The sequence below is a fragment of the Mixophyes fleayi genome, chromosome 6 (genome assembly GCF_038048845.1).
Source record: "Mixophyes fleayi isolate aMixFle1 chromosome 6, aMixFle1.hap1, whole genome shotgun sequence".
NCBI classification, from domain to species: domain Eukaryota; kingdom Metazoa; phylum Chordata; class Amphibia; order Anura; family Limnodynastidae; genus Mixophyes; species Mixophyes fleayi.
Window position 1 is genome coordinate 200,588,157 of NC_134407.1, and position 19,627 is coordinate 200,607,783.

The 19,627-nt window shown below is 40.8% G+C and overlaps 1 protein-coding gene and 1 long non-coding RNA gene across 2 annotated transcripts in view; both read right to left on the reverse strand.

Annotated features, from left to right (window-relative positions):
* Positions 1–19,627, reverse strand: part of CACNG5 (calcium voltage-gated channel auxiliary subunit gamma 5) — a 54,359-nt gene that overhangs the window by 21,474 nt on the left and 13,258 nt on the right. The gene's annotated exons all lie outside the window — the stretch shown is intronic.
* On the reverse strand, positions 11,283–18,700 carry LOC142095180 (uncharacterized). Its single transcript, XR_012677754.1, has 3 exons — positions 17,214–18,700; positions 15,830–15,916; positions 11,283–15,529 (listed from the first exon to the last, which is right to left on the reverse strand). It is a non-coding gene; the product is annotated as an uncharacterized LOC142095180 (long non-coding RNA).

Below are 19,627 nucleotides of genomic sequence, written 5' to 3' on the forward strand. Positions count from 1 at the left end.
GGGAGAAATAGTGTAGGATATTTAGCGTTACTACCATCAGGGTTCTCACGCTGTTCCCTGAGTCTATTCAACAAACACACCTTGTTTTCATATACAGACCTCTAGGAGACTTACTATCAGAGTTAGTAGATACAGGACAAACCTGAGATTTTCTATACCAGCGACCACTAGGGGGACTGCTTCTAAAGGTTCATTGGCATTTCTCCCAAGTTACCCTTTACTATTTAATAACTAACTATACAAATAGGGGCTCACTCTGAAATGTTATTCAATCTCCTAATAATTTTGACTATGATATATTAGTTAGCCACCACTATAACCCTTATCAAGGGGTTTATTTTGATCTACAATGGCATCCTTTTGATCCTATATATCGTTTAAGATACCTAGAGGTCAATATTGTTAATAGGGAATTCTTCCTTAATAGTGTAATTTCTATATGAACTCATCTATATCAACTCACTGAGCTAAGTTTGCAGTGGATCTGCAATTTTAACAATTATTGTTTTGTTTTTTGTTTTTAAATATTTCGCTAGCTTTGGGGTTTAGGATGGAATGTTAATACACAAGTTTTAAGGCATATCATTAAAAATTGATTTTTATTTTATTTCATATATATATTCATACATCGTCTCTGAGTGCCCCTCAGTCACCTACTTTTCCTCTCTTTGACATTTCAACTGTGAATAGTTGCAAGATTGCAATGAACCTATAAATTGATTGAGTAACCTCCACTTTTGTATTGTTTGTTTGAGAGGCATGCTATGGTGTCTGTAGCTGTTGGGGAGTGCTAGCACCATAGTTTGGAGGTCCAAAGCTAGGGACTCTCACAGTTTAGAGTTAGGACCACCCTATTAGCAGAAGCGCCGTGAAGTGGCTGGTGGCTTTCCATACATTTGCAAATGTGTGCAACAAAGATTTCCGTATTTTTTATGTACTAATAGAAATAGCAGCTCCTTTGCTGGATATAGCAGTGTGCTGGGGAATTTTTCTCTGTATTTTTCCCTTCTGGATAACCGCATGATTTCAAGCACCTGTTATAAACCTCTAAATTGATTGAGCAACATCCACTTCTGTAATTGTGGATAGTTTGCCAAAATTCACAGATCTTTAGACCAGGTTTAACCTCCTCAATTCCAAATTCCACCCGTACTTCCAAATTAGGCATCACTAACAACTGTTCCCCTGACTGCACTCAAATATACCACTGACCATTATTATAGAAATACTTCTTCTAAAGGCTTATTCTCTAGAGTGTACAACTCCTTCTCTGAAACAGGCCCCGCAGACAAGGAGGTCCCCAAACCCTCTTGGGAAACAATACTTGGCAAGAAGTATGTGATTCAGAAGACTTGGAGAAGTATAGAACAGAGTAGCAAAACACTTCCCTATGTGTTAGGATAATGGAAAATTCAGATACCCAAATGATCCAAATGGCTTTGACTGTGGAATGATTGTTGGTACCAGATGAGTGGTTTGAATACCTCAGAAACTGTCGATCTCCTGGAATTTTCATGCACAACAGTCTCTACAGTTTACAGATAGATTTTTGCACAAAACAAAATACATTCAGGGAGTGGTAGTTCTGTGAGCGAAAATACCTTGTTAGTGACAGAGGTCAGAGGAGAATGGCCAGACTGGTTCAAGTTGACAGGAAGGCGGCACTAAGTTAAATCACACAGCACGTCAAACCTTGAAGTGGACGGGCTATAGCAGCAGAAGGCCACACAGGGTTCAACTCCTGTCAGCCAAGAACAGGAAACTGAGGCTACAGTTTCCAACTGGACAGTTGAAGACTGGAAAAACATTACCAATCTCCAATTCTGCAGCTACATATAGAATGTTAAGGTCAGAATTTGGCATAAACAACATGAATCCATTGATCGATCCTGTCTTATGTCAACGATGCTGGCTGGTGGTGGTGTAATGTTGTGGGGAATGTTTTATTACCGCACATTAGGCCCCTTAATACCAAATGCCACAGTAGTATTGTTGCTGACCATGTGCATCTCTTTATAGCAACAGTCTAACCGTCTTCTAAAGGCCACATCCAGCAGGATACTGCACCATGTTACAAGGCAGGCGTCATCTCAAGCTGGCTGCACGAACATGCCTGTGTACCCCAATGGCCTCCATCGTCACCATGTCTCAATACAATACAGCACCTTTGGGGTTTGGTGGAACGGGAGATTTCCAGCTGACAAATCTGCAGCAACTGCATAACGCTATCATGTCAGCATGGATCAGAATGTCCCAGGAATGTTTCCAGCACCTTGTTGAATACATGGCACAAAGAATTCAGGCTGTTCTGAGGGCAAAGATGGGTCCTACCCAGTACTAGAAAGGTGTACCTAATAAAGTGGGCATTGATTGTAGATTACACTGTTGCTGGTATCCAGTCTCCCCTGGACTCTCCAAGATGTCCCCAGATGCTTGCGTGGTCCCTAATACCTGTTAAAAATCATATCTGTACAAAACATCTGTAAAAAAAGCAACTTCTATTGGTCTGTGTATGTGGTCATCTTCCGACTGCACTAACAAGTCCCAGCAATGCCGGAAGAGATCGGACTGTTTAACATATGCTGAGCAGGTGATTCTCTTTCAATCTGGCCACTTACATGTGTGGAAGGGATGCCAAGCTGCAGGAGCAGATGGTGAGGGGTCTGCATTACACAGAACAACAAATACAAGATCGATAATACAATTCCACATTAATGTACAGGGCTGCCAAGAGGAATCCTGTCCGCGGAACCCTCGCTGCTCACTTGATTGCCAAACCTTGCACTATTCACTTGAGGTCCAGCGTGCTTGAACGAAGAGATACTTTGGCTGTGATAAGGCACAAAATGGAGCACTATGTCCCAAAAATACACCTTCACACTGTATAGAATTGACCCCATTGGGCGTAATTCATCAAAGCACGCATACTGGGTGCAACGTGCATTCGGAAACACACGCAAATTGGCTCTGCGCACTCCCGAATTCATCAAAGAACGGATCTGAAGACACTTGCACTGTTCAAATTGGGTGTAGGTCTGCTGTGCTCTACCACACAAGACACTGCACAATACGTCCAAAGCCTATGTGGATTACAAATTCACAAATGAAGGCACAGAAAAAAAACAAAAAAGTATAGAATTAATGCCACCAGTTTATTATAAAGCATTACTGATTAAACAGTAAAAAAAAAAAAAGGAGGGGGGGGGGGTGGTTCTTTCCTATGAAATACATTTAATAGGATATTGTTGTCGGGTTTTTTAACGCAACAATTTTATTAAATCTACATGGATGACAACAATGGTGACAAAAACATTTGTACTGTATCAAGCAATATCTGTATTATTAGGAGGGTAGTTGAAGAGTAGGGTATGGTAGAGGCAGCCCAGAGTGCGGAGAGGGGGTTGGGTCAGGGGTATTACGGATATAGCCAGGGAGCTCAGACTTGGTGAAACTTATCTTCCTTGTCTCGTAGGTGGTAGGTGATTTTTCTCCATATTAGCAATGAACCAGATCTAGGATGTCAGGGAGGCTCTGCGCGTTTCCACAATTTGGCTATCAGACACCTAGGGCTAGATTTACTAAGCTGCGGGTTTGAAAAAGTAGGGGTTGTTGCCGATAGCAACTAATCACATTCTAGCTGTCATTTTGTAGAATGTACTAAATAAATGAAAGCTAGAATCTGATTGGTTGCTATAGGCAACATCCCCACTTTTTCAAACCCGCAGCTTAGTAAATCTAGCCCCTAGTGGCCGCCAAGACAGGCCAGGCCAATTTCACTGAGGGGACATTGATGTCTTGTATAGAATGGCAAAGGAGGAAGGACCAAGGATCCTTCCTGGTAGGGCATTGGAGAAGGGAGGACAGGGAGGATATGTATATAATAAAGTAGCCATGGAAACCAGTAACCTTTCTTGTTTTGGAATCATCACCAGGTAACAAGTAACTTTACAATGCCCAGAGCTGGATTCGGATGTGGCTGCTTGTGCTTGCTGTAAGTTGACTACGGCAAAACGGCCCTTCCGGGGCTGCGTTTACAGAGTGATGTTGCGTACGATATGCTGATGAATCAGGCCCTCTATGTCTACCCATACTAATGCCAGTGGCAGTCTGTGTAAAGGAGACGAGTCATATTGAGCAGTATTCTTGTAATTTTAAAGGAAAGATAACACAGCATGTAAATGAGGGGATGATGTAAATAAGAGATACATTAGGCATTGCTGTAGTGTAAAAAGAGGCTCCTGACACTTCATCTTTCGGAAGAATAAATAAAATAGAATCAGAAATAACCTTTAGTAATTATTACACAGTAATTCAGACACTCCCTTTTTGATGATTTAAACCCAGGTGCGGATTTGTATCCCCACTGCTGAATGTTTGTCAGCTTATAAAGAGCTGCGGGCTGGGTGCCCTGGTTATCTGCCAGGGATAACTGGTATGTTGAGGGAAACGAGGACAATTACAAGTGTGTCTCGTGGAGAGAAAAGCTTTGCAAAATATTCAGTCATCCTTTGTGCGGTGACATTGATTCTGCTGCTTTGTCATTGCTGGGAGAGGCTCAAATGTAAGTGCTGTGATACTTCCTCTGTGGTGATCGTAAAAAGTCCAGGCTTTTATTTATCATGTACCTTGTGGACAGTCTTTGTGAGGCAGTACTTACTGAGGTTAGGTGAGGAAGGGGGGAGCTCAAAGAGAGAACCCTGCCGACCAGCAACTACCCTCATTACAAGAGTGTAACACATCACAATATTCCCAGATAATAAGGATAGACTATAGAACATCATGATTAGAAAGCTGGAGACAATCGATGATAAACCTCTTGAATACTTCATTTTTGTATTTTATTCTGCATTTATAAGGTCATGCTGTAGAAAGGTTTTAGGTTTATGTGTTTTGTGAGGGGCTTATAGACGGTGTCACCTGGGGAGTTATTTGATATTTGTATGATGATTTCATACTGATTTAATTGCCGGTTATACTTGGCTGTTGCTATGACTCGAGCTGAAATAAAGCTTCATGAAAGGTCTCATTCAATTGCGTTTCAGTACAGTTGAAGTCTCCAACAGGAGACTATACTAAGATGCTTACAGTGTGCAGTACCAAGGAGCTAGCTGTGTCAGACCCTGCCCCGTAATATGTAGCAATGCCATGAACAGATCCCATCCCTTATGGTCTAGTGGTGTAACGATCAGACTCTGTGACATTGAACTTACAGTCTAGTGGCATCCTTAAGCCTCTACATCTATTTACATGACAATCAGACCCTGTCCCAAGGTGCCTACAGTCTACTCGTATATTGATCATACTCTGTCCCAAGGAGCTTACAGTCTAGTGTTATAATTATAAAATGCCCAGGTCAAACCTGTGAAAAAGTTGACTCATCCTGGAATAGAGGAGATTAGATGTGGCCTCTTTTGGTACTTTCTCTTTCCTAGAATTTTAGAATATAATCTCAGTGCATCAGGCGTTCCATCTGCACCTTTCACTGTCAGTAGTGGTGGCAGTAGGTGTGCACCACGGCGATGTGCTGCTCCTCCACTAAGGTAGGCATTGGGGTTGTCTTTGTGTGCGCCTATAAATCTGTTTATGCCATGAAATGCACCTAGATGGCATCACATTCACTAAAAAGACTGCAAACCCTTCTAAATTAGAAACACCTCTAAAATAGGCACAATATCCACTCCTTGAGCTTTATTGGGATATCTTGTCCTGCAAAGTGAAACCTTCTTAATGCATTATGTGTCTATAACAATGTCTGGTCCACTATTCACATGATTAGGAGTAAAAATAAGTGTCTCCCCAATGACCATCTTGCTGTGCTAATCCATTCTGTATCTAGAAACACAGGTGCATATATGCAACAATCAGGGGCAGGCTGGGCTGGGGGGCAGGGGGGGGGGGTACTTTGGGCTGGGTCACTGGGCTGCTGAGTTGGGTCATGCCCAACGGGCTAAAGTTTGCCAGCCCCCCTGGCAACAATAGGAGCATGATGCCAGAAAGCAGGCAATTTTTTTTTGCTGCATGTTTTAATTAGTTTAGTTTTTTAAAATTGTCCCAATTGTGTGTTTGTCAGCGCGTTTCCTGGCCCATTAGCCACCCTGGCTATATCATCCCTCCCCTGATGGCACAGGAACAGGCTGCACAAGCAATAAATACTGGGTCACCTTTAATATACATTCCCTGCTGTGATTCACTGCTGCTGATACCCATATGAGGGAGTGAGTGGAGATTTGTCAGTGAGTGACGGACTTATCGCTCACTTTCCCTTGTCAGTGTATGAGAAGCACTACACTCCCCGACAGGCAGGAAAGCACCACTCTGGGAAAATTGCCTGCTCTATCGGGGTTCAGGAGTGTTCATCTAATTTGTGAATCTCTGGTCATTCCAGGGAGAGTACATAACTGTGGTTTGTACCATGAAATCTTCCCCTATTATCAGATGCAGATACTTTGAATATTGAATTTGTGCCCTTGCATTTAAAATTATCATCATTGTTGAAGATTTGTAAGGACCCACAGTGTTCTGCAGCGCCGCACATCGGTACATATTTAAAACAGACATACAAGGTAGACAGAATAAGTGCAGACGTCAAGCCAAAGGTAGGGAGGGCCCTGCTCATGAGAGCTCGCAGTCTAGTGGGATTTAGTAAATCTGTGCTCTAAAGAGTCATTACCGGTAATCCACCGTGAATGGGCCGGTGATGGTTTTCCAGCTGGGATCTGTAAAGGGCAATTTAGAGGCCTCTCTGTGTGAAAGTCAAGTGTGTAACATTTCTGAGACAGGGGGCAGAATAATGAACGTTTTGATTATTGTGTCTGATTGCAATTCTTGGTTGGGAGCTGCTCTTGCAGACAGAGCCACTGTCAAATTTTGTCACAACTCAGGAGATAAAACAGTTCAATTATAGCCACAGTCCTGATATGCTAACATGTCCCTACGACTGGGCTGTGGGCGAGCAACGTCTGAAATAAGAGGTTATTTGTAAAAAAAATAATATATAAAAACTGTTTCCTTGACAGCCCAATATCAATAAACAATTAATGCCAACAAAGAAATAATTGTATCTAAAAGGTGATGATTCCAAAACAAGAAAGGTTACTGGTTTCCATGGCTACTTTGTTATATACATATCCCACAAATTTATCTACTTGGTTCGTTTTTCCATGTAAGATTATAATTATTATTGTAATTGAGATAGCTTGTGTGCCTGCATAAGTGCTAGATAATTCCATGCATTGAAAACGGCCATCTGATTGAAGCCACAATGTGTGACAATTTCAGTATGATCTATAACCCATACTTGCCAACTCTCCCGGAATGTCTGGGAGACTCCCGAAATTCGGGTAGGTCTCCCGGACTCCCGGGAGAGCAGGAAAGTATCCAGCATACTCCAACTTACTCGTCAAAATGACGTGATTCGCTGTGAATCGCGTCAGTTTGACCCCACCCCCGCGACTGAACCTCATTTTGTCGCAGGGGGCGGGGCCAAAATTATGCGATTGACTGCAGACCGCCCCTCCCACCCTCCAACCACACCCCCTGCCCGGGATCTCCCGGAATTAACTTTTCAGAAGTATGCTGTAGCCAAATTGGAGACTTTATACCACATTGAGCAAATCGCCATCATGAAATTAATCTGATTGAACGTCCATTATTTTTCTAGATGAGAGATTGTGAAGGAAGTTTCCACCTACAGAAAACAGAACTGTTACTTGGAAACAGTCACACAGTCCATAGCTGATCTTTGGTGTATGCAAGGGCAGTGAAATCTAATCAGCCGGTCAGGATACCAGGAAAGTGTTGAAGAAGACAAATATTAGGGGTATTCAGTTTCCATTATAGCTTTTGTGCAATAGTTTATCATGCCCTCCTGAAACTTTCATTCGATACTTTGCTTTATATCAGCGATGGACAATTCAATAAACATCAAGGGTCACATGTGCAGCCCTCGAACGTCAAAAAAGGCCGCACATTACCCTTAATTTCGAGACTAAAAGCAAACAGCCCCAAAACAAACAACCTTGGCACCCCCCACATCACTCTTGGGAATATTGTGCATAACAGCTGTCTAGTTTCACCAGATGACATCACCACATTGTAAATGTCTATTTTATAGACTAAAATGGACTGACTATATGTACGGAAACAGGAGACATAATTGGCTGTAACTCGGAACATTCAGAAATTCGCCCATAGAACGGATTTCTATTATAATGTAAATTCCTCCGGCTGCAATTACCAGCTGGGGATTGATAAGAGCTCGGAGTCTTTCGCTGGGAAGTTTCAAACAGGTGCAAAAGGATGTACATGTTTATATAATCACTGAATGGTTCCTCTCCGGGTCTCTTAACGTCAGTCCTGAGCCACGGCTCGCAGTCCTTAATCCCTGCATCACCCGCCTCGCTGGCAATTTTCCTCACAAACATTTCAGCGATGGAGATAAAGCTGTTACAGCATCAGCACCTTGGTTGCATGACTTGAATTCATTTCCTTCCGCAAACACAAAGCTATATTCATGTTAATCTCACAGAGGACGATTCAGTGTTACCAGTAGGGCCACACCCTCTCTCCCGCCTGTGTATCGCTACAAAGTAGGACTGTCACTGGCACATCCAGAGCCTCCCATTTAGCACGGTGGCTTAGTGGTTAGCACTTCTGCCTCACAGCACTGGGGTCATGAGTTCAATTCCCGACCATGGCCTTATCTGTGAGGAGTGTGTATGTTCTCCCCTTGTCTGCGTGGGTTTCCTCCGGGTGCTCCGGTTTCCTCCCACACTCCAAAAACATACTGGTAGGCTAATTGGCTGCTAATAAATTGACCCTAGTATGTGTGTCTATCTGTCTGTATGTGTATGTGTATGTTAGGGAATTTAGACTGTAAGCTCCAATGGGGCAGGGACTGATGTGAGTGAGTTCTCTGTACAGCGCTGCGGAATCAGTGGTGCTATATAAATAAATGGTAATAATAATAATACCCAGACACCTATTCCTAGCCAAGCAACGTGCATTTTGTGCATCACTGTCTAAGTAATCAGTAGCTTTCAGGGAATGCTGGGCCTTGTGGTGGATTTTTTTTGTAGCTTTTGGGTACCTGTTGGTAAGTTAGATTTCAATTTAAAAGCACATGAATATGTGACCCAATATAGGGACTGGTTGTTTAGCACTACAACCACTCTATTAGTAGAAGCGCCGTGAGGTAGTAGGTGACTTACCATAATTATGGAAAATGTGTGTAAGAAAGACTTTTGCAGTTTTTGGTTTATTTTTTTGTTATTAAAGGGTTAATGTGTATGATTTCCCTGCCATTAACCTAATTATTGGGGCTTCCAGCTGTCCCCATAGATCTCTATGTGGACAGTGGGATTTTGTGTGTTCCCTTTCCACATCCCCCCTTCGTTTCAAACACCTACTGTTAAATTTAAAATGATTGAGCAATCACCATTGTGTTTATCACTAATATATATATATATATATATATATATTGGATTGCAGAGGAATTCAAGCACATTTATGTTTGAATATCGCTGACCCTGGGGGCTAGATTTACTAAACTGCGGGTTTGGAAAAGTGGAGATGTTGCCTATAGCAACCAATCAGATTCTAGCTTTCATTTATTTAGTGCATTCTACAAAATGACAGCTAGAATCTGATTGGTTGCTATCGGCAATATCTCCACTTTTTCAAACACGCAGTTTAGTAAATATACCCCTAAATCTTTTCAGCACCTGAATTCAGAAAATATTGCCTGATTGCACACAAGCTAGGGTACTCTGCGTAATAAACTGCACCCACCGTATACTATGGGGAAACAACAAGCAAAAACTCCTTTTTTGGTCACTATAACGTGAAGAAATGAACATTTGAAAGGTACAAAGCTAAAAATGTATTGTGTTTCCAGGGGAATTGTGGACAACCGAATAGGTCCCTACGATCGATACTCTCTCCACATTACCTTGTAATCAACATTGCATCCTGTAGCTTGTGATTATGCAGAATATATCATTTACAGAGATTAACCAAATCTGCTGTAGTGGGTGGCTTGTTGGGAGTGCACTGACATGTTGACGCAAACAATCCATAACTCTCGTTCAGACCCCTATTGATTTATATGCAGCCACAACACAGATTTTCTATCTATGCTTATTGCAGCGATGGAAACTCAAATATCACCACAATTTACTAAGAAACTATGGGGCATATTTAAGAAAGCACGATAGTGCTTTTAACGGGTCATTAAGGTGCCTCCTGTCCTCCGCAAATTTATTAAGGGTGCATCGCAGCAGATATCATGGATATCTGCTGCTTTGCCTTCCTCTTCGTTTTTGGGAGGAGTCACCATTCAACAGAATGGTGACTGCTCCTGGCCGCTGAAGCTGGCGTACATCATCGGAATGGAAGAAATCTAATGCTGTCAGCTCTGCTCCGAAGAGCAGAGCTGGACAGCGCATCTGTGGAGGGATCACATGATCCCTCCCTGTCACTCAGCGTGCTCTCTCTGGGGATCTGTGTGTGCATGTCCAGTTCTTGGAACTGGACATGCGCAATTGAAGAGTGAAGAGAAGACCCGGAGACAGCGCTTCCGAAGAGGGGGGTAAGTATGATTTTTTACATCGCAGAAAAGCAACAATTGTAACAAACAGCAATATCATCTCCCCATATGCTCAGTCTAGTCAAAGATTGAACATAGAGTTTGAAAGATAAAGGATCGCACCCTCATGCAGTCATTGGCCCTGGGTTGCCCAAAATGCTGATATTATAATTCACTACTGGCTATAGTCCTAGGGCACTGGAAACTTTCTCAAAAACATGAAGAAGGTCCTGCTTTTGGGAATTACTATAATTGTTTATTTATATAGAGCCAGTCATATTATGCAGCACTGTACAGAGGATATCTCATACTTGCCATGTCTCCCGGAATGTCCGGGAAACTCCCGAAATACGGGTCGGTCTCCCAGACTTCCGGGAGATCAGGCAAGTCTCCCGCATCCCGCAATTCCCTGGCCAAAATGACGAGATTCGCTGTGAATCGCGTTATTTTGGTCCGCCCCGGGCGACAAAACATCATTTTGTCGCAGGGGGCGGGGCCAGAAAGACCCGATTGACTGCGCCCGGACCCTCCTGCCATCTAGTCACACGCCTCTCTCAGACTGCACTGCCGGAAAGTAGGCAAGTATGAGATATCTAGTCGTTCATGTTAAATCTAAAATTCTGACCCAAGTCAGCCTGTGGTGTCAAGTATATCTGGAAGCGCTTCAATCAGCTGGAGAGAATTGACACAGACCAAGTTCTGTATGCAAGGAATATTCTCTAGTTTATTGATACAAAGATACAGGTTTTTATAGGCTACTGAATAAATGAATCCTACGTCATATGCATACAATAGTTTATACCACTAGTTTATGAGAAGCGCTACTGATTAACTTTCTCACGTATTCTTGAGGTGTTTACTTTTCTCCCCCTTCTAAGGACAGATGAGCCTATTATTTCTTATCTCAAGGGGAGTTGGAGATATGCTATGTGCAACACCATGGATACAGCTCCCATACTACCAGCTGGATATGAAGCTCATTATTGTTTTCATAACTGGTTACATTCTTCAGGTGTTCTCTATTAGTTCAACTTCAAGGCCATAGGCTCACATATTGCAAAACTGCAAGTTAACAGAAAAATGAATAATCTCTTCTAGCAAATATTATTTCTATACAAGTTACAATAAAATGGCTGAACAAAGGCCTTATGAGGCCTTAACAAAAAATCATATTTAACATTTCCCATCTTTTATTCAATTTTCGACCCTTTCTCCTCCTACCTACCTAATACTATCTATAGAACCACATTCTTAATAAGCAGGTACTTATACACATGTAGGAGGCCACATGCATAGAGTTGGTCCCCTTAGGAATCTGTCAACTCATCCCCCACTAATAAGCCTGTGATCCTCCCTGTCCTAACTTGATTTATGAGGAGATGCATTTTGGCAAATGTCCATGTCTAGAAAAGATGGTTTCTTAAAAGATGGTTTCTTAAAAGATAGTTAATGAGTCTATAGTAGTTCTGCAGGCCTTGCATGTCCTTTGTTCAATCTTTAGTAGTTTCTTGTTGCAAACTCTGCAGTTCTTTGGCTTTGCTAGTCCAAATAATTCATGACACTCATAGTCTGGTCAGGTTTCAGAAGTAATTTCTGTGATCATCAGAGGTTCGGGATTTTCAGTGGTTCCCTTTTTGGAGAGACAACAATCAAGTGTCAGTAACTTCTTAATCAGCCATATATTTAGTTTCATTATCACCTATACGATCAACAGGATTGCTAAACCATTTGCTACTAATGCCAATATTTCCAATATCCAACATGAATCATTACTGACAACTTTACCAATGAGGTTATGCATCTGCACAAAGACTTTTTCAGAGTTTACTCTACTATGAGTGCAAATTGTTGAGCACTCCTTCCCATATGTTTCTCACAGTGGCATAGGCAATATGTCACTTAACTGTCTGTTTCATACTGGGTTAGGGAGGCCTTAATCCCTACTTCAGTCACAATTATTCTGGCAAGACATATCAATACAATGAGACAGTCATTTCTATTTATCAGAACAAGACTCCCCTGATTCGAAGACTTTGCAGTGTTATGCGTGAATCCAGGTGTCTCTTTCCTGTACTTTCACTGCCATGGGAGTTGTCAACAGGACTTGATAAGGACCCTTGTATCTGGGTTCAAGACTTCTCCTGATGTGCTTTCTCACGACCACCCAGCCCCCCAGGGTGCAGTTTATGGGTACCTGTATCAAAATTAGGGTTTGCAATGGAGGAGAATATTTGACCATGTATTTCAGTTAGTTGTTTCTATAATAAGGCAACATAATTCAACAAATCACTATATACATGGTGTAGTTGCTATGGAAAATAACAGCCTGTTCTGTTTGCTGTGCCAAACAATATCTCATATGGTGTTAAACCTGTGTCTTTCCTAGCAGTATTTTTTTACTGAGTGCAGGTAAACATGAGATCCATGGCAGACCTGTTTCAGCCATTATTTTCTGCATTTTCAATTTCAGTGTACCATTAAGGCGCTCCATACATCCTGAACTTTGGGATCTGTAGGGGGTGTGATAGTTTCTGGAATCCTTGCCCCGTAAAGTGTATCCCTCTGTCACTTACAATGACCTCTGGTACACCATATCATCAGATTACCTCATTCGCAATTTTCTTGGCTAATGCTTTAGCATTTGCTTTTCTATACAGCCATGTCTCCAGCCAGTGACTAAAGAAGTTGACACAGACAAGCACATTCTCAAAGCCCGAGCATTTGGGAAGTTATAAAGTCTATCTGTATCCTCTTATAGGGATATTATGTCTGGGGTGTGCTTTTCCATAGGACAGACTTACTCGGGTTACTTTGTGCACAGACTAGGCATTCTGCCACTAACGACTGTGCTGCTTGGGCGAACCCTGGTACTATCCATAAGCTGCTAGTGAGTACAACCATAGCATCTTTTCCCAGATGCACTTTCTCGTGTGTTATATTGGCCATAATGGGATAAACTACTTTTGGCAGACACAAACGCTGACCTTTACACCACTCCTAGCACTTCTAGTGCTCCATGTATTGCCCAAGTCTTTTTCTTATTTTCTGTTGCTTGTCTTTCCATAAGTTGGAGTGTGCTCTGGTCAAACAGGGGTCAGGGGGTCACCATGTAAATAGACTCCCCTTGGGGTACTGGGGCTATGGCGGCTTCTCGTGCGGCCTGGTCTATTTCACTTAGCTTCGGGGGTAGTATCTCTGTGTGTGTCTTCATCTTCATCACTGTTTGGAGGACAGCTGGAATGCAGTGAACAATGCCCTGGTATGTTCATCATATTGACTGGTTTGCTTGCTGAACCCATAAGGTCCCTACTTTTCCATACAGGGCCATAATCATGCGCAATTACAAATGCATAACTTGAATCAGTGTAAATATTTACTCTTTGTCCTTTTGCATATATGCATGCAAGTGTCAGGGCCTTTAGTTCAGCTTCTTGTGCTGACATGTGACTCGGTAGAGTCTGTTGAATCACTATTTCTGTGTGTGTGGTTACAGCACACCCTGTATACGGGACAGGATCTATGTGATAGTGTGAAGCATCTACAAAAAGAGTGATGTCTGCATCTGGTAATGGTTTATCTTTAATGTGAGATAAAACCAGAGATTCTTGTTTCATTAGTTCTATGCAATCATGTTCAGAAAAATTTTGTTTGCATTTTTTTTTTCCTTTCTTTCTGTTCAAGCTGGAATGGAATTCCCCCAAATCCCTAGGGTAACCCCAATATATACAGGTACTTCTCCCATCTTTTGAAACTTGCTGCAATAAGGCAGCAGGATTCAACATTGTGCACTGCTTAAGTGTAACGTTACTGGGAGTAAGCAGTGCTACTTCATTAGGATAGGCTTCAGTAAGGAGCATGTGGAATCCAAGGACAAGGTTCTTGGTTTCTGAGTTCCACAAAGTTTACACTCATTAGATGGAGTGTACAGTACAACGGTTAAGACAGATGTGGTAACTTTAATTCTTCTGGAAGAGAAACACTTAGCTTAAATAACCTGTTAATAAGCCACATCATCAGTTCTATTAGTGTATATAATAATGTGTTGGGCCACAATACTCACAAACACATTCCTGCATTGGGTGTAAACCCCTGTAGTCATGGGTTGCTCTTTTCTTTATTTGGTTGGGTTAAACTTTCATATTAGAATTTTCTAATTATGTATAATGATCTATACATTACTATGGGCCTGAGTCTGGTTCTTCCAAACTTGGCTTTCCTTTCTAGTCTAGTACACATCTACAGCGCACAGCAAAGGAAAATAACGTGCAATCTATATTCCTCCTGCTAATATCAATGAACTCCCCTCTCTGGTCTCCCTTGGACCTTTAAAAAACTTAAAATACAGTTTACTCAGATTCCCCTTGTCTGAAGGTCTTAACATATATCTGTGAACATGAGAGGCTCTGGGGCCTCTTGTGCTTCCTTTTTTTTTTTTTTTTTTTTTTTCTTCTAATAAAAAAGGAAAGGGAGGAAGAAAATACACAGTGCGCTCGGCAAGTGTTATATGTCACTCATTTCACAATAGGAGGGAATGTCCTTTGTGCTGTATATCTTCATACTTAGTAAATCTGGCCGGTAACAAATGTTTTGCTTGTGCTTGGTTTCTGTCACAACGTACGATACCGTTAAGGTAACTGGGTGTCCTAGCACAATATCTATACTCTTTTCAAGCACTAAAGCAGAGTAGTATGCAAGTGACCTTAGCTTGCGACCATGTATTTGTGTCAGTACTCCTTGTACATGTGCACTGACTTCATAACAAAATAATGTGAAAGGCTTGTCATAATCTGGCAAAGCCAGTGCTGGCGCTGAAGTTATTTCAGCTTAAAATTGGTTAAACATTTGGTTCTGCTCAGAGGAGAGTATAAATGGCTTGCTATGATCCAGAAGTGCTAATGCAGGAGCACATACAATTGCTCTTAAAGTCTTAAATCTTTTTCATTTCTGTAAAAATATAGAATTCCCATCAATGCATTACCATACCCACAATAAAAAGAATTATTTACAGTATATGACAATTATAGCACAGTAAATAAGGGCAGTAAATGTCTTTACAAACACTGATTTACTCAAAACTGTAATGAGGATACAAATAAAAACCTTTTGCTTTCTGCACATACAGAAAAACCACCTAGTTCATGCATTTGCTATGTGAATAGCACATAAACTCTAATATCTCTTCCAAAACAAGGTAATCATTACTCAGAAGAGTTTACGTTATTTAAATCCTTCATTAGTTTATACTTTATGTTTGTTGTGGTGCAAAGATGGTGCATTGGAAGTTAAATCAATGCAATCTGGATTGCCTAATGGGTCTTTGCAGCTGGAGACCTGTGAATAAAAAAACTTTTGCATAGAGATTAACATTTATTTACTAGGAATTACTGTAACTGTAACATGCGTGTATACTGTTATCAGGTAACCAGTGAACAGCTGCTAAAAGCTTAACTGTGACGCTATGCGTTCCATGCCTTGATTTCCTCAAAGGGGCAGTCCCTAATTTCACAAATAGAGAATGTCAAAGTGACGAGACCTGGGCGAGTGTTCAAAGCCACTCCTTTCTTATCATCTCTTAGTACAGCCCTTTTAAATGACACTAATTAAATTTCCGGGTTTAGAAACATTCAATCTGGAATCTTGGTTCCAAGTATTCAACCATTTTAAAAGCAGCACTGTCTCATAAATCAGAGTACTCTCGTTAGACACAATACATTGTGTCTGTAAATCATTCAACATTTTCTCAACAAAATCTCTCTCCCGTGACCAAATATTCACACATATTTCTAGATTCTGTGATTTTCGTGTTCAAAGTAAAAATATATTCACTTAAGTCTCGCTCACAGACGACATTTTATCTCGTAACATTTCTTTAAAGGCATAACAAACCCTCCTGATTTCTGAGAACATTCATCAGCGCCATTTTAACACAGATAAAAACAGCATGTAAGCTCACTCCCACAATTCTCAACTTCATTAAAGAGAAAGCTATATTTCTGAACTTCAGAAACAAAATTATTTTGTTCAAATACAGAAACGGCTTGTTGGATCCCAGCCAGCTTTGTTCTGACACTAGTACTTATAGTGATAATGTACATTATTTACAATCTTGTCCGTGCAATCGGACCAAACATTTTAAAACTTCTTTTGTATCTTTTTAAAAGCTTATCATTAAGCAATGAATGTACAACTTTTTCAACCTTGAAACATGTCTCTTGTAAAAAACGGACAAGACAGACATACATTGTGATTTAAAGTAAATCAAACATCTCCCTTATAGAGCACTAAGACAGAGAACAAACAATGTGAATTATCACGGATCTCTCTCACACGCAGTAAGACGGAGACAAAACTCACATACAGAGAAAGAAAACTTAACTGACATCTTCCAGCCTACTGCTGTGGAACTACAAGTCCCAGCATTACACTAAATACAAGTTAGCTTCAACATGTTATCATCAATCGGCACTCCGGACACATTTTTTTTTTTTTTACATACATTGTCAAAAAACAAAAAACAGTGTGCTTCTTATCTCAACACACTGAAATCATTTACACAGAATAAGGGAGGGGCACATTTCACTTATTCAGCTGCACAGGATCAAACATACATTTATAATATACAACCTACTTGATTCATTATTCAGCTTCCGATGCATTTAGCATATCCACATATATTTCGACTTTTCAGATCTCTTAACTTTCCTGTGCCACCTCAAACAATCTCTTGGGGTTTGATCTCAATACCCCTTTGTTCTTGTCACATTACCACTTGCAACACCTTTGTTTCTCCATCCACACATATCTTTGGCTATCCCCGCTTTCTTGAAAAATTCCCTGCAGACCTTCTACTCCCCCATTTCCTTTAGTCTTTGTGCATCATATCTATGAGGGAGCTGCTGTCATTTGTTTACTATCTATATTACTCGTATTGACAGTATTCTGTTGAGTCCAAATCGAGACTCTTATCTAGTTTCTGTGGGTTGTCCTTGCACTGGACGTCCCGTTCTGTGGACTCCTTGTACTGGATGTCCGTGCTAAATAGCTTCTTTGACAGTATCTGGGACGAAGGTCTTTTGGAAATCTCTCTTACACAATTTGGGCAGATTACAGAATCTCCCTTCTTTGATATACCTCTGGGGATGGTGTCTAAAATGTTCACTCAATGTTCAAAACAATAACTCTCTAAATCCCTCTATTCCATTACATGCTTCTTTGATCAATGTCTTATGTGACTTTTATGCTTTATACATCATACATAGGTACAAACACATGCACTCAAAATTCAATCATCTTTCAAAAATCTAATCAACAATACAATTACAGTAAACAAATTGGGTTAATACTGTATTATATTAATCAGATGATACTTGAGACTCACAAATTCGCGTGTCAGGTGCCTCAGACAGACATGAGGTGACCCAGACTAGGAAGACCAACGAGTAGAAATCTACTGACCGCGGATGTTGGGGTTCAATGTGCTGGGAAACCTCCGTTGTCTGTCTTGTAGCCTGCTGGACAGCGAATCTCTGTGGCGACCTCCAAGTTGTTAAATCTAAAATTCTGACCCAAGTCAGCCTGTGGTGTCAAGTATATCTGGAAGCGCTTCAATCAGCTGGAGAGAATTGACACAGACCAAGTTCTGTATGCAAGGAATATTCTCTAGTTTATTGATACAAAGATACAGGTTTTTATAGGCTACTGAATAAATGAATCCTACGTCATATGCATACAATAGTTTATACCACTAGTTTATGAGAAGCGCTACTGATTAACTTTCTCACGTATTCTTGAGGTGTTTACTTTTCTCCCCCTTCTAAGGACAGATGAGCCTATTATTTCTTATCTCAAGGGGAGTTGGAGATATGCTATGTGCAACACCATGGATACAGCTCCCATACTACCAGCTGGATATGAAGCTCATTATTGTTTTCATAACTGGTTACATTCTTCAGGTGTTCTCTATTAGTTCAACTTCAAGGCCATAGGCTCACATATTGCAAAACTGCAAGTTAACAGAAAAATGAATAATCTCTTCTAGCAAATATTATTTCTATACAAGTTACAATAAAATGGCTGAACAAAGGCCTTATGAGGCCTTAACAAAAAATCATATTTAACATTCACATCCGTCCCTACCCCATTGGAGCTTACAATCTAAATTATATTGGGAATTGCTACATACTGTGTGTAGTGTTCACCCACTAAAGAGAGGACCGTTCAAAAGTGAACAACCCCCTTAACGGAATGTTAAATGTATATTTTCACTGAGAATTAGGACTTTTTATAAACAAATAGAATCTCTTCGGTAATAACTATCCATACATTATACTTATAAGTGAGCTGTATGTGGGATGGCTGACTGCTCTCATAGACCATACAATCTACCAGTTTCCAGTGCTCTCAGATGAACAATTATATGGCATAGGTCAGTGTGTCAGTAATAGCTCATTAAGCCCACACTGAATTACTAATCTCTGGCCTAAATAAATAGCATTAATAAACAACTGACACACTATACCCTGCCATCATTCCACATGCAGGTCTCTCTGTACACCAAGTGTGGCACACAGAGGAGAGGGTCTTCTACCTGTCTGAGAACCTGCTACAATTTAAAAAAGGAGTAAACACTTATATGCAGAACAGGCACAGTATATACAGCATAAGAGTAATATAACATATGAAATAAATGCAATAATTATATAACCGCTTAACAATGGATCAAAAAGTTTAATGCTTAATGTGAAAATAAATACACTGCTTATAGAGTATGTCCCTGTAAGATATCGTTTATAGCAGGGTATGAGCAGAGCATATTCTGATAGACCAACCTGTTAACAAGCTCCACTCTTCCTACGTCAAATCCCACCTGCCAACTTAATTTACTGTAAAATCCATCGGCTACAGAGATATATATATATATATATATATATATATATGTCAATGTTTTTAAACAATTATCTGTCATGATAACAGGCATTTGTACATTATGTCCCCAGTGGCACAGTCCACTGAACATCTCCACATTAGTAGCCGCTGACCGGA